Source organism: Hyla sarda, chromosome 1 (assembly GCF_029499605.1).
Source record: "Hyla sarda isolate aHylSar1 chromosome 1, aHylSar1.hap1, whole genome shotgun sequence".
NCBI classification, from domain to species: domain Eukaryota; kingdom Metazoa; phylum Chordata; class Amphibia; order Anura; family Hylidae; genus Hyla; species Hyla sarda.
Window position 1 is genome coordinate 85,758,362 of NC_079189.1, and position 14,883 is coordinate 85,773,244.

Sequence of the window (14,883 nt, forward strand, 5' to 3'; positions counted from 1 at the left end):
ATGAGGGATGCCTCACATTTTCACTGTGTGGTTATATGTTCATATTACTGGTTGTTTTAGAAACCCATTAATGTTGTTTTAGAGCTTAAAGAGAAACTGACAGCAGCATCACCCGCACTAACCAGAATATACAGGGTAATAGTTGGGGGGGATGGTGTCTAAAACACATTTTACCTTAGGAAAAGCGCAATTGATTTTTACAAGTAACCTGTATTTATCCAAACATGCAAATTTTATTATCTGAGCAATGGAGGCGGTCTCTAGTCTTTTGATTAATGTTTCTCCTGCTTTAGCCCAATATCCCCTCCCCCTTAACTCTCAGTGGAGCTGGGATACATATTTATGGAGGGGGAGGAGATACCAGGCTGGAGCAGCCGGAAAAGCATTGCTCATAAGGCTGGAGGCTGCCTCCGTCAGAAAATGAAATTTTCATATGTGGCATCCCAGCACCAGAAGCTGTCCAGGGCTTTGGACTGTCTCGGGCAGCTTGGCAGCACAAGGTGTTGGGCCCACTAGAGTTTTATTGTGACAATGATTATGTGAGAGTTATGCCATATTATAGAGTTTTATAAATTAATTTTGTATGTACATAGGTGGTATGGCGGGGTGTGAGGTGCCGGTCAGATGTAATTACCCTAGGGGTAGATGGCATTAACACCTTGTGTTCGTGATTCCAGGGCATGGTTTATCTTTAACCACCTGAAGGTATACCGCTGGATTCTGGGCTAGGCGCGGGGGCAATGAAGACACAGACGCCAAGTTACGGACAATGGTAGCTTTACTGAGGGTAGACAGTTGTTACAGTCTATGCAGTATAGCCGGGGCCCAAGGAGGTGACCAGTGACACAGAGACCTCGCAGGCTTGCTGGGACTTGTAGTTGGACAGAGATTTAGATGACTTGACTGACTTGTGACTGACTTGTGACTGACAGGACGGTAACTTTAGCTTACTTGCACTTGACTTGTGGCTGCAGGACTTTACTTGAGGCCTCCATTACTCTGGACACACACATGAAGCACGACTTTACTGGACCTCAGCAGGAAGCAAGAGAGAAAAGAGAGAAGCTAGCTCCACCCAGGGATTATATGGGTCGAGACCAGCAGGGAGCCCATAGGTCACCTTTGCAGTCAGCTGGTCACTGTACACTGATACGATATATACAAATTGGGAAACAACTACAGGGGGCCCTGGGACACTGTGAGACACTGCCTGACAGGGCAGGAAAGGTACGGGGCAACACTATCCCGTATTGGGCCACCACACATGTTTTCTTGTTACTGTGCCTTTAATTGTGAGCAGTGAACCCCATGTGACCCCCCAAAAGTTTCCACTGTATAGTGAGGTGCAGGGGAAGAGCTAGTCAGTCCAGTGCTAGACATTGTTCAGTTTAGTTCCAACAAGGCTCCTGACCAACAGCTTAGCTCAGGTGTGCTGTGTGTCGTGTGCTCTGAGGAGAGAGGCCTACTTAAAGTCTAATCTCTCAGCTGGTCATCCTCACAAGTATTACTCACAAGGAGAAAATTCATCCCTCTGCAGAATGTTTTTGAGAACTTTGACAGGACCCTAACTACTAGGATTTAATCTTCAGTCTCAAGTCAGTATAATTCTGTCCGGTGAAAGCACCACAGGTCTCAGCAAGGCAACAGGGCTCCCAAGGGTTTACACTGCACTCTCACACTAAGGCCAGCTGTTTGTGTATTACCAACTGCACCAGCTCAGTAAAGACAGTTATCCATAACCTGACATCAGTGTGTTCATTTACTCCCCTTGTCAGGCCCAGGAGAAGCTGTCTCCAACCTCAGACTGTGTATAGGATAACGGTGCCCTGGCGTCACAAAGTGATCAGGTATTTTCACTAACACCACCTCATGTCACCACACATATAAGGAAAAATAAAGATTTCTCTTGAAGGCAGCATCAACATCACTATGTGGATATGTTCACACGGTAGAATGTCCATGCAGAATTCTGGGTCACCACTGGACTACTCCTTTAAGAAATTCATTACTCCATTTTGCATATCTAGGATTCCCTTGATCCATATATGTGCCCTAAATAGTCCCCTAAAGAAACAGTTTGCACTAAGTTTTTGAGTAGGAATTGGATGTGTATTTGCATACAGTGATCCCTCAACTTACAATGGCCTCAACATACAATATGTCTTTTCTGGACCATTGTAACTTGAAAGCAGACTCAACATACAATGTACAGACAGTCCAGATCTGTGATACCGGTCAATGGCTGGAAGAAACGACCAATCAGAATGGGCATTTTACTGGTAAAACTCCTGTATTACTGAAGTGTATGTACTGACTGATGTCTGGTAGCGCCCCCTACAGTACAGGGAGGTATTACATGTTCTGTACTCCTTACCTGTATTACTGAAGTGTATGTACTGACTGATGTCTGGTAGCGCCCCTTACATTACAGGGAGGTATTACATGTTCTGTACTCTTTACCTGTATTACTGAAGTGTATGTACTGACTGGTGTCTGGTAGCGCCCCCTACAGTACAGGGAGGTATTACATGTTCTGTATTCTTTACCAGTACTGCTGCTCCTTTGGACACCAGGTGAGGACGGCTCCATTTTACTTTTTTAGGACATCCCATGCTCTGTACAGGACCCCGAAGAAGCTACTGTCCTCTACATAGACCAGCGTTTCCCAACTAGGGGTCCTCCAGCTGTTGCAAAACTACAACTCCCAGCATGCCCGGACAGCCTTTGGGCATGCTGGGGGTTGTAGTTTTGCAACAGCTGGAGGCACCCTGGATGGGAAACACTGACATAGACAGTGATTACAGCTCCCAGCAGATCTTTCTTACTTTTATATGTAAGGATTTGCTTCATCTATATTAGTTATCTACTTATTTTTCTTTAATCCTGACTTTTTCCAATTACCAGGTTTCCATAGAGCTATGGTCTCAACATACAACGGTTTCAACATACAATGGTCGTCCTGGAACCGATTAATATTGTAACTTGAGGGACCTCTGTATTTGCATGACTTGACACTAGACTGGTCTATGATGAGTAAAGGGCGATACAATGATGGAGAGCTGCAGTTGGCATATGATATAGATGTATGATTGGCAGCTGTCAGACACTAGAACAGATGTTAAGACCACTGACATTTAATACCCAGAACACATAAATATGTAGAACAGATGGATTGATTGAGGATTATTAACAGTCATCCATGTCTGTGAAATTCACCAACAAGCTCTGGGACGTTCTATACGGTGTCACAGCTGTCTTCCAATTCCTGTGCATTAGGGCCAATAAGACTGATATGTTCATAGGGATTACTGAGCTGTGCAGCTATCTCATATTTAGTGTGGAAAACCCTTTACTAAACTGGAACCATCAGAAGCAGGTGGACTGTCTACTGGTCTCATAGGAGAGATACTTCGATGCACAATGACATTGAGGACATTTCAGGGATGGTATTTTGGGCTTTTAGATAATATTGGTGATGGTATCCATTACAGTTTATCTCATTATTCTCTTACTTCATATGAAAAGTATGCCCAACCAGAATACCCATCTGTGCATATGATAGGCCTAAGAAGCCCTTTGGCGAGAAGTGTAGTGTTGACAAAGATCATTTATCATCACGCTCATCAATCAGCGCTCTGAGCTTCTCATATGTTATTGGAATCAACTATTCACACATTAAAGTCCATTGGAAGCCACAACTATGCCGGCGTACAATACACTGCTGTATGTGCACACGTGCCAGCAGCGCTCTCTCTCTCTTGCAGATTTTGAAATTGCTCCTGTAAAAATACCCAAGGTATCATATTTGGTGGAAAGTAGAATAGAGGAAAATGTCTATACAGGATTGTAACATTTTAGCACTGAAATACAAACGAAGCACATATTGTATTAGTATCGCATTGTGCACCTCCAGTTTAGAGGTACAGTATTTGGGTTCATTGCTATTTAGAGTCGATCTTTCTATCAGGGCAGAAAAAAATTCACTTGGTGCCCAAATCAGTGGTCCAGAGAGCTCCTCACCCATTCTCGGTCTCTTAAAGGGTACCTCTCATCTTGCTCCCGGCAGTAGGATATGTCAGAAAATATTGGGGCCATTTCTGATCACATGACTTGCTTGTAGACTATTGCAATCTATAGGTGGAGTTACCTGAAGTCCCATACAAGTCTATGAGACTTCTGGAAACTCTGTCTCCAGATTGCGATAGTCTGCAAGCAAGTCACAGGAGCAGAAATGGCCCCAATATTTTTGGACATATTAAACCAGCGGGAGTACAATGTGAAGTCCCCTTAAAAGTTTTTTTTTTCAAAGTTGGACGTTTATCAGCTACGAACAGGATCTGTCTGATCACTTGGGGTCCCATCACTTTGTAGTGTGCAGCTTGGATTACACACGGTAGGACTTGTGGCTTAAAGGGGTACTCCACCCCTAGACATCTTATCCCCTATCCAAAGGATAGGGGATAAGATGTCTGATCACAGGGGTCCCGCCGATGGGGACCCTGCAATATAGCACGCAGCACCCACCTGTTACTGCTCCAGAAGCGCTGGAGGGTCTGGCTCTCGACCACGGGGACGGAAGTTTGTGACATCACAACTCCGCCCCGTGTGATGTCATGCCCCGCCCCCTCAATGCAAGTCTATGGGAGGGGTCATGACAGCTGTCACGCCCCCTCCCATAGACTTGCTTTGAGGGGGCGGGGCGTGACGCCACACTGGGCAGAGTCGTGACATCATGATCTTCCGTCCCCGTGGTCGGGAGCCAGACCCTCCAGCGCTTCCGGAGCAGTAATAGGTGGGTGCTGCATGCTATATTGCGGGGGTCCCCATCGGCGGGACCCCTGTGATCAGACATCTAATCCCCTATCCTTTGGATAGGGGATAAGATGTCTAGGGGTTGAGTACCCCTTTAACATGACAAGTTTAGTCCCCCAAAAACCATAAACTCTGAATAGGTGATAAGCATTTATTTTTGGAAATCCCTATAAGTTCAGAATAATTGCTTCTGGATGGTCAATTATTCATTTTATTAACCCCTTCCTTAGTAATCTATAGAATTATATTTTTTTCATCATACATGTCATGTTCACATTTTTAATACTTTAACTGTGCAATTTAATCCTGGCCCAATGTTATGTTCTCATAAGTCACTACAGAAGGGGTACCTGCACTTGCTGCCCATATAGTGCCACACCAAAATATTCAGATACTTTTAAAACAGTTTTGTGAATGCAGTTATTTTTTTTATTGATAGTTCTAGGAAAATGTTTCCAATAAAACTTCAATAAAATCATTGCATTACTCCAAACAAATGACACGTGCTGCAAAACATGTGGGTGCAGAGGATTTCAAGGTTCTGTATTCTAGAATTTAGGCAAACTGTACTGTTGCATTTAGCTTTTATACATTATACTGTAGGTCAGCATGCAGAAAATAACGTTTTTACAGATGTCCCACAAACTATCAGCATAGTCACAGGTTCTATTTATTACAATTAAAGGGGTACTCCCATGGAAAACTTTTTTTTATTTATTTTTTTAATCAATTGGTGCCAGAAAGTTAAACAGATTTGATAATCACTTCTATTAAAAAAAAATCTTAATCCCTCCAGTACTTTTTAGGGGCTGTATACTAAAGAAAATTCCAAAAAAGAAATGCATTTCCTCTGATGTCATGACCACAGTGCTCTCTGCTGACCTCTGCTGTCCATTTTAGGAACTGTCCAGAGCAGGAGAAAATCCCCATAGCAAGCATATGCTGCTCTGGACAGTTCCTAAAATGGACAACAGAGGTCAGCAGAGAGCACTGTAGTCATGACATCAGAGGAAATGCATTTCTTTTTTGGATTTCTCTTTAATATACAGCCCCTAAAAAGTACTGGACGGATTAAGATTTTTTAATAGAAGAGATTTACAAATCTGTTTAACTTTCTGGCACCAGTTGATTTAAAACTAAAAGTTTTCCACGGGAGTACCCCTTTAATACTCTTCTCAATCCTATACTGTACTTCAAGCAGAAATTTCAGCCAATGGTAATAACAAAGAAGTCTTTTTCCATGTAACAAGAAAACTGACTCCTGTGGACTGTATTCTAACACATGCATACTGTATACTCTATCCCATGTCCAACCTAGGCTAAGTGTTATGTGGCTTTTTAAGAGGAGGTCCCTCAGGGATCCTTCTGTGCAACCAGAAGAAAATCTAAGTGGTTTGGTTCTAATGCAGCATTTATTTATAACAGGAGACAAGCTCCTAAGTAGAAAAACCGCACCGTGTAATGGTGACTATGTCATTTCTTGTGTGGGGCTCCCACAGAGAAAGGAAATATCGGCTCCTTGTAACGTCCCCAACTCTGTCATATCATTTTTTCTAGTTCTCGTATTGTGCTCATAAGGCTTTGAGTTGCACGGAGGCCAAATAATGGAGCTCTCTATTTCAGCCAGGGAACCCAAAAGAAATAAATCAGGTCATGTTCCTTTAGAGTCTGCCCTGTGGAGATCATTGAATACAGTGGTCCCTCAAGTTACAATATTAAAGGGGTACTCCGGCGCTAAGACATCTTATCCCCTATCCAAAGGATAGGGGATAAGATGCCTGATCGCGGGGGTCCCGCCACTGGGGACCCCCATGATCTTCCACGCCTCACCCTGTTAGAATCAGCCCCCGGAGCGTGTTCGCTCCGGGTCTGATTACTAGCGCTCACGGGGACGGAGCATAGTGACGTCACGGCTCCGCCCCCGTGTGACGTCACGCTCCGCCCCCTCCATAGGCTTGCAAAAGTAAGTATATAGCTAATATAGATAAAGTAAGTCCTTACATATAAAAGTTAGAAAGATCTGCTGGGAGCTGTAAATCACTGTCTATGTCAGTGTTTCCCATCCAGGGTGCCTCCAGCTGTTGCAAAACTACAACCCCCAGCATGCCCGGACAGCCTTTGGCTGTCCGGGCATGCTGGGAGTTGTAGTTTTGCAACAGCTGGAGGACCCCTAGTTGGGAAACGCTGGTCTATGTAGAGGACAGGAGCTTCTTCAGGGTCCTGTACAGTACACGCAATGTCCTAAAAAAGTAAAATGGAGCCGCCCTCACCTGGTGTCCAAAGGAGCAGCTAACCCTGGCACAGGTAAAGAGTACAGAACATGTAATACCTCCCTGTACTGTAGGGGGCGCTACCAGACACCAGTCAGTGCATACACTTCAGTAATACAGGTAAAGTGTACAGAACATGTAATACCTCCCTGTACTGTAGGGGGCGCTACCAGACACAGTCAGTGCATACGCTTCAGTAATACAGGAAAAAGAGAAGTAAGGTAAGGCACAGTGAAGGGCTTGAAGTCCTAAGTGGGTGCACAGCTCCAAGGGATCCGACTCACTATCCCGAAGGTATAACAGAGAGGAAAGGATGAAGCGGCACTCCAGCGGATTACAATCCAAATGTGAATTTATTCACCCATCAGTACAGATGCAACGTTTCGTTCCACAGTCAGGAACTTTCTCAAGCTTGAGAAAGTTCCTGACTGTGGAACGAAACGTTGCATCTGTACTGATGGGTGAATAAATTCACATTTGGATTGTAATCCGCTGGAGTGCCGCTTCATCCTTTCATCTCAGTAATACAGAAGTTTTACTAGTAAAATGCCCATTCTGATTGGTCAGTTCTTCCAGCCATTGACAGGAATCACAGATCTGGACTGTCTGTACATTGTATGTTGAGTCTGGTTTCAACTTACAATGGTCCAGAAAAGACCATTGTATGTTGAAACTATTGTATGTTGAGGCCATTGTAAGTTGAGGGATCACTGTATAAGCGAGAATTGCTGTGTAAGGCTACATTCACACTACGATTATGCAATACGGCTTCCGCATCCCATTCTTCTGAATGAGCTGGCCGGAGGCAGATAGTGACTCCAGTCGGCTCATTTTTTAACCATATCCATTTTTATTGCCGGACTAAAAACTGAGCACTGTCTCGGCAGCTGTATTGCATAATTGTGGTGTGAATGCACCCTAACATGGACATACACAGAGAACCATATAAAATAATGTTACACCAATATGTACATGGTGACCTTTCCGCCTGGTAATTGATATGCCCTATTACGGAGATATTCTTCACAAGAGAGGACATGGAACATGTATACGGAGATATACACTACAGTAAGCCACTCCCCAATATGACATGGCAGCTGACAGGGAACTATAAGGTATAAGTGTGAATTCACACGTGACTGATATGTTTCAGCAATTTCTTTAGTTAATATAATCTTAAAATGTAAGCTGGCTATATATTGCTCCTGAATGCCTAATAAACATATATGGTTGGCTGAATGCACATGTTTATTTACATAGGAAGAGCAGTATAAGCCTTGGCCATACACCTCTGCCAGTAGTTTATCACCCATGTAGGAAAATCATGGCACCCTAGTATGTATGAGGTGCTTGGAGAATGTGAATAGAGATGAGCGAACTTAAAGTAATTCGATTCGTCACGAACTTCTCGGCTCGGCAGTTGATGACTTTTCCTGCATAAATTAGTTCAGCTTTCAGGTGCTGCGGTGGGCTGGAAACGGTGGATACAGTCCTAGGAGACTCTTTCCTAGGACTGTATCCACCTTTTCCAGCACACTGGAGCACCTGAAACTGAACTAATTTATGCAGGCTAAAGTCATCAACTGCCGAGCCGAGAAGATCGTGACGAATCGAATTACTGGAAGTTCGCTCATCTCTAAATGTAACCAAATCGGCTCAGGATATGCATAGAAAACTCTCCTCTTTTAACAAAGCAAAAAAATCCTTTCAAATTATTATCTATGAGGGTAGACTAATAAAAGTCCAACTACAGTGACCCCCCGACTTATGTTGGCCCCGACATATGATCATTTCAACATATGATGGCCTCTCAGAGCCCATCGTATGTTGAAGGCAGCCTCGACATATGATGCTGCTGTGTGTCGGGGCCATCATACAAACAGCTATCTGACAGCGCTGACAACTTCAGTAACTGACAGATAGTTGTTTAATGTCCCCGTGTGCCCCGTTCTGCCTCCTGTTACTCACATGCTGTCCTGCTAACTCATACAGGCTTCCACTGTGAGCTCCGTGTAAGCCCCGCCCCCCAGTGCAGCCATAGCCAATAGCCTGCAGCATCTTGCTGCAGACATCCAATGAGCTGCTGCCTGCCCTCCCCTTCCTTTCCAATAGAGCTGTAGTCGGCAGGATCGTAATGGAGGACATTCTGCCCCCCCTGAAGGTATTTAAAGAACTGTACATTACTGTATGCGATGTCACACATCACATACAATACATATACACACTATACACCCCATACATCAATGTTTCCCTATCAGTGTGCCTCCAGCTGTTGCAAAACTATAACTCCCAGCATGCCCAGACAGTCAATGGCTGTACATGCATGCTGGGAGTTGTAGTTGTGCAACAGCTGGAGGCACTCTGGTTTGTTAAACACTCCCCATACACTCCACATACAATGGTCATCCCAGAACCAATTAGCAGTTTCCCATAGAGATATGTATTCAACATACAATGGTTCCGAGGCCCCAGAACCAATTACCATTTTTACATAGACATATGTACTCGACATATGATGGTTTCAACATATGATGGTTCTCCTGGAACCAATTAATATCATATGTTGAGGGACCACTGTATTGCAAAAAATATATAAATAAATAAATATAAAAAAAAATATCCCAAAGGACCCATACACACAGCAGAGCCTGAATAGTGGCATGTGGAGTCCCTATGTTTCTGTATTATTTGTTGAGCAACCCCACATTGTACAGATATCCTCTACTAAAGGGCAATGCTGTCTGTAATGTGGCATACGATGGAATATGGCATCATTTCTATTTTTCAGATTCTGTGAGGATAAAAAGATTTGTATGTCTCTGGATTAAATTGGAGGCACACAGAGTATTCATAGACAGTGTTCTGACTTAAGGCTCCATACAATTCTGACCTTTTTACAGTGGTCCCTCAGGTTACAATATGAATTGGTCCCAGGATGACCATTGTATGTTGAAACCATTGTATGTTGAGACCATAACTCTATGGAAACCTGGTAATTGGTTCTGAAGCCCCAAAATGTCATCCAAAAAATAGGAAAAAGTGAGGATTAACGATAAATAAGTAGATAACATACATATAAAGCAAGTCCTTACATATAAAACTATGAAAGATCTGCTGGGAGCTGTAATCACTGTCTATGTAGAGGACAGGAGCTTCTTCAGGGTCCTGTACAGTACACATAAAGGAAAATGGTGCAACCTTATGTAGTGTCCAAAGAAGCAGCCAACACTGCTACAGGTAAAGCGTAGTACAGAACATTTGGTACCTCCCTGTACTGTAGGGGATGCTACCAGACAGCCAGTCAGTGCATGCACTTCAGTAATACTGGTGTTTTACCAGTAAAATGCCCAATCTAATTGGTCAATTCTTCCTGCCATTGACACATTTCACAGATCTGGACTGTCTATTGTATGTTGAGTCTGGTTTCAAGATACAATGATCCAGAAAAGACCATTGTATGTTGGAAATATTGTAACCTGAGGCCAATGTAAGTTGAGAGACCACTGTACAAAGCCGGAATATGGCCGTGCATATTACTTTCATATACCGAGTGTTATGCACATACACTTATATTATGTAAATAAGAGCACAATGTAATACCCAGTAATATTAAAGGAGTACTCTGGGATATGAAAACTCATCCCCTATCCTAAGGATAAGGGGATAAGTTTTCATATCCCGGAGTACTCCTTTAAAGAACTCCTTAAAAGTACTACTTTAAATCTATATAGTCTTAAAGTGTACCTGTCATCAAACCATATTTTGTAAACTAACTCAGATTATATTATCTAACTATTCCCCAGCAGGCACAACGTCATCGAAGCCTGCGAGAGCTGTGCCTCACCATGCCCCGCACGCACATCCTGAGTTTGGACTTCTGCAAGTCCAAGTGGAGACCTAACTAACTGTTTGACTTGCGGCAGGGAACAGAACAGAGCAACCTAGTGGCCATTTTTTTCAATCACATTAAAAACATATAAATGTTGAGAATTTTAACAGCAAGTAAATAGCAAAGTGTCTTATAATAACGTAAGGAACAATATATTAACCACATAGGCACCCAGGGCGTACAGGTATGCCTTCGTTCCCTGGTACTTAAGGATCCAGGGCATACCCTGGGGATATCTATCAGCAGGCACCCTGCAAAAATGCCCAGTGGGGTCATCAGACCCCCCCATGTCGGCGATCGACGCAAATCGCCTGTGAATTCACACTGGCGATTTGCCACGATTCCGGGTCATTACGGGTCTATGGTGACCCGGAATATAAGGGGGATCGCGGTTGTCCAGACACCCACGATCCCCCTGAAAGGATAGGAGTGAGGTGGCAGGGGTGCCACCCCTCCTATCCCTGTTATTGGTCGTCAAAGAGCGACGACCAATAGCAGATCGGGGGCGGGGGGGGTTAACTTTTGGTGTTTGCTGTGTAGGCATGCTGGGATTTGTAGTTTTGCAACACCTGGAGGGCTGCAGTTTGGAGATCACTTTGCAGTGATCTCTAAACTGTGGCCCTCTAGATCCTGCAAAACTACAACTCCTAGCATGCCCACACAGCAGTTTGCTGTCTGGGCATGCTGGGATTTGTAGTTTTGCAACATATGAAGGGCCACAGTTTGGAGATCACTGTGCAGTGGTCTCTAAACTGTAGCCTTCCAGATGTTGCAAAACTGCAAATCCCAGCATGCCCAAACAGCAAACAGCTGTCTCGGCATGCTGAGAGTTGTAGTTGCGTACCTCCAGCTGTTGCATAACTACCTCTCCCAGCATGCCCTTCGGCGATCAATACATCCTGGGAGTTGTAGTTTTGCAACAGCTAGAGGTACGCTGGTTGGAAAATACTGAGTTAGGTCATAGAACCTAACTGAAGGTTTTCCAACCAATGTGCCTCCAGCTGTTGCAAAAGTACAACTCCCAGCATGCACGGTCTGTCAGTACATGCTGGGAGTCGTAGTTTTGAAACAGTTGAAGGTTTGCCCCCCCCATGTGAATGTACAGGGTACATTCACACGGTCGAGTTTACAATGAGTTTTCTGCTTCAAGCTTTCATTTACACATCCAACTTTAACAAAAAGTCATCAAACACCTGTGGGGTGTTAAGGCTCACTATACCCCTTGTTATGTTCCTTAAGGGGAAAAGCCAAATGTGACTCCTCCTCTTCTGAACATTGTAGTTCGCCCCCATAGCATTTTATGTCCTAACATGGGTTATTTCCATACTCAGAAGAGTTGGGGTTACAAATTTTGGGGGGCATTTTCTCCCATTATCCTTTGAAAAAATGGTAAATTTGGGGAAAAAACTGCACTTTTGTGAAAACATTTTTTTTTTTCATTTACACATCTGACTTTAACGAAAAGTCGTCAAACACCTGTGGGATGTTAAGGCTCACTGGACCCCTTGTTACCTGCCGTGAGGGGTGTAGTTTCCAAAATTGTATGCCATGTGGGGGTTTTCTGCTGTTCTGGCAACATAGGGGCTTCCAAAATGCGACATGTCCCCCAAAAACCATTTCAGAAAAATTCACTCTCCAAAATCCCATTGTCGCTCCTTCCCTTCTGAGCCCTCTACTGCGCCCGCCGAACACTTGACATACACATATGAGGTATTTCCTTACTCGAGAGAAATTGGGTTACACATTTTGGGGGGCTTTTCTCCTTTTACCCCTTGTAAAAATTCAAAAACTGGGTCTACAAGAACATGCAAGTGTAAAAAATGAAGATTTTGAATTTTCTCCTTCACTTTGCGGCTATTCCTGTGAAACACCTAAAGGGTTAACACACTTATTGAATGTCATTTTGGATACTTTGAGGGGTGCAGATTTTATAATGGGTCATTTGTGGGGTATTTCTAATATGAAGGCCCTTCAAATCCACTTCAAATCTGTACTGGTCCCTGAAAAATTCCGATTTTGAAAATGTTGTGAAAAATTAGAAAATTGCTGCTGAACTTTGAAGCCCTCTGGTGTCTTCCAAAAGTAAAAACATGTCAACTTTATGAGGCAAACAGAAAGTAGACATATTGTATTTGTGAATCAATATATAATTTATTTGGAATGTCTCTTTTCCTTACAAGCAGAGAGCTTCAAAGTTAGAAAAATTCAAAATTTTCAATTTTTTCATAAAATGTTGGATTTTTTCACTAAGAAATGATGCAAGTATCTATGACATTTTACCACTAACATAAAGTAGAATATGTCACGAAAAAATAATCTCGGAATCAGAATGAAAAGTAAAAGCATCCCAGAGTTATTAATGCTTAAAGTGACAGTGGTCAGATGTGCAAAAAATGGCCGGGTCCTTAAGGTGAAAATGGGCTGGGTCCTTAAGGGGTTAAAGTCTGGTTTGGTGACAGGTACTCTTTAAAGGGGTACTCCGCTGTAAACATCTTATCCCCTATCATTTGGTGCATGGTGTGAAATCTGCTCCGTGCCCTATGACTGGCCATACTGGCCACCACGCCCCCTCCATTCACATCTATGGGAGGAGGCGTGACGGATAAATACTAGTCGTCATGACCCCTCTCATAGACATGAATGGAGGGGGTGTGGCGTGACGTCACAAATGCGGAAGCTGCAAGCTTCCGTGTTCCGGATGCCGACACTGCCGGGAATTCCCAGCGGCAGGACTCCCCTGATCTAACATCTTATCCCCTATCCTTTGAACAGGGGATAAGATGTTTACAGTGGAGTACCCCTTTAAGGTTAGATTTAGAGTCAGCAGTTTGTATGCAATGTGTCTAATAAATCACATCTACTGTTCAGGGCTTGATGGTACTTTATTTAGATGGCGGATGACAAGTCTCTTTGGATTTCCTGTCAGGACTTGGTATCTTTATGACCCCGAGAGAGGAAAGAAGTCGTTTCTTTACAACATTGATGTATGAACTTAGCGACACTCTTTGAGTTTCCAGAAGATCATAAAGTATCTCCTGGGAGGTCACTGGGATGTGACTTTCATGTTCTTGAAGAAGGCTCTGAGAAAAATACAAGATTGATAATAGAAAACAAGTCCGATGGGAGAAGAGAAATACTGGAATTATCAAAAAGGCTTTTCACACAAAATGTAAAAAAAAAAAACATATATTGGAAAACCAGAAGCTGAAGCAACAGGTAAGGCTAGTGGCACTTGTCAATTTTGCAATATCTGCTGCAACTAAATGGCAGAAAACCAATACAGTAAAACCACTCCAGTAGACCTAATTTTTAAGATCATCCCTAATTTTCCTTTATTTATTTTCCCTCTTCTTTGAAAGGACTGTACCTCTAGGACAGTGGTCTCCAAACTGTGGACCTCAAGCTGTTGCAAAACTACAACTCACAGCATAACCGGACAGCCGTTGGCTGTCCGGGTATGCTGTGAGTTGTAGTTTTGCAACAACTGGATGGCCGCAATTTGGAGACCATTGCTCTAGGAGATCATTTTTCACTCCAATTTTGAGTGATTGTCTCAAAGATTTTTTACATACTGTATTCATCGGACTTTGTCAGCTGGTTTAACCTCTGAAGAGTTGTCTGGAGACCTTTTAGTGGTGGCAGTAGTGTGGCACAGAAAAAAATCTCAATAAAACATCGCTTTTATTCGTTTTTCAACAGCATAAAAATCTTGCGCAGATAGCGCTCACAGCACACCACCTAACCAGTGATACACAGCCACATGGACGCGTTTCGAGCGCATGCGCCATGGTGATCAAGAGCGCGCATGCGCTCGAAACGCGTCCATGTTGCTGTGAGTCGTTGCGGTTAGGTGGTAAGATTTTTATGCTGTTGAAAAACGAATAAAATTGATGTTTTATTGGAATTGCTGGA

General features: G+C 43.4%; 1 protein-coding gene across 1 annotated transcript in view; it reads left to right on the forward strand.

The window, feature by feature from the left end:
- SHISA3 (shisa family member 3) overlaps positions 1–14,883 on the forward strand; it is a 147,210-nt gene that overhangs the window by 64,200 nt on the left and 68,127 nt on the right. The gene's annotated exons all lie outside the window — the stretch shown is intronic.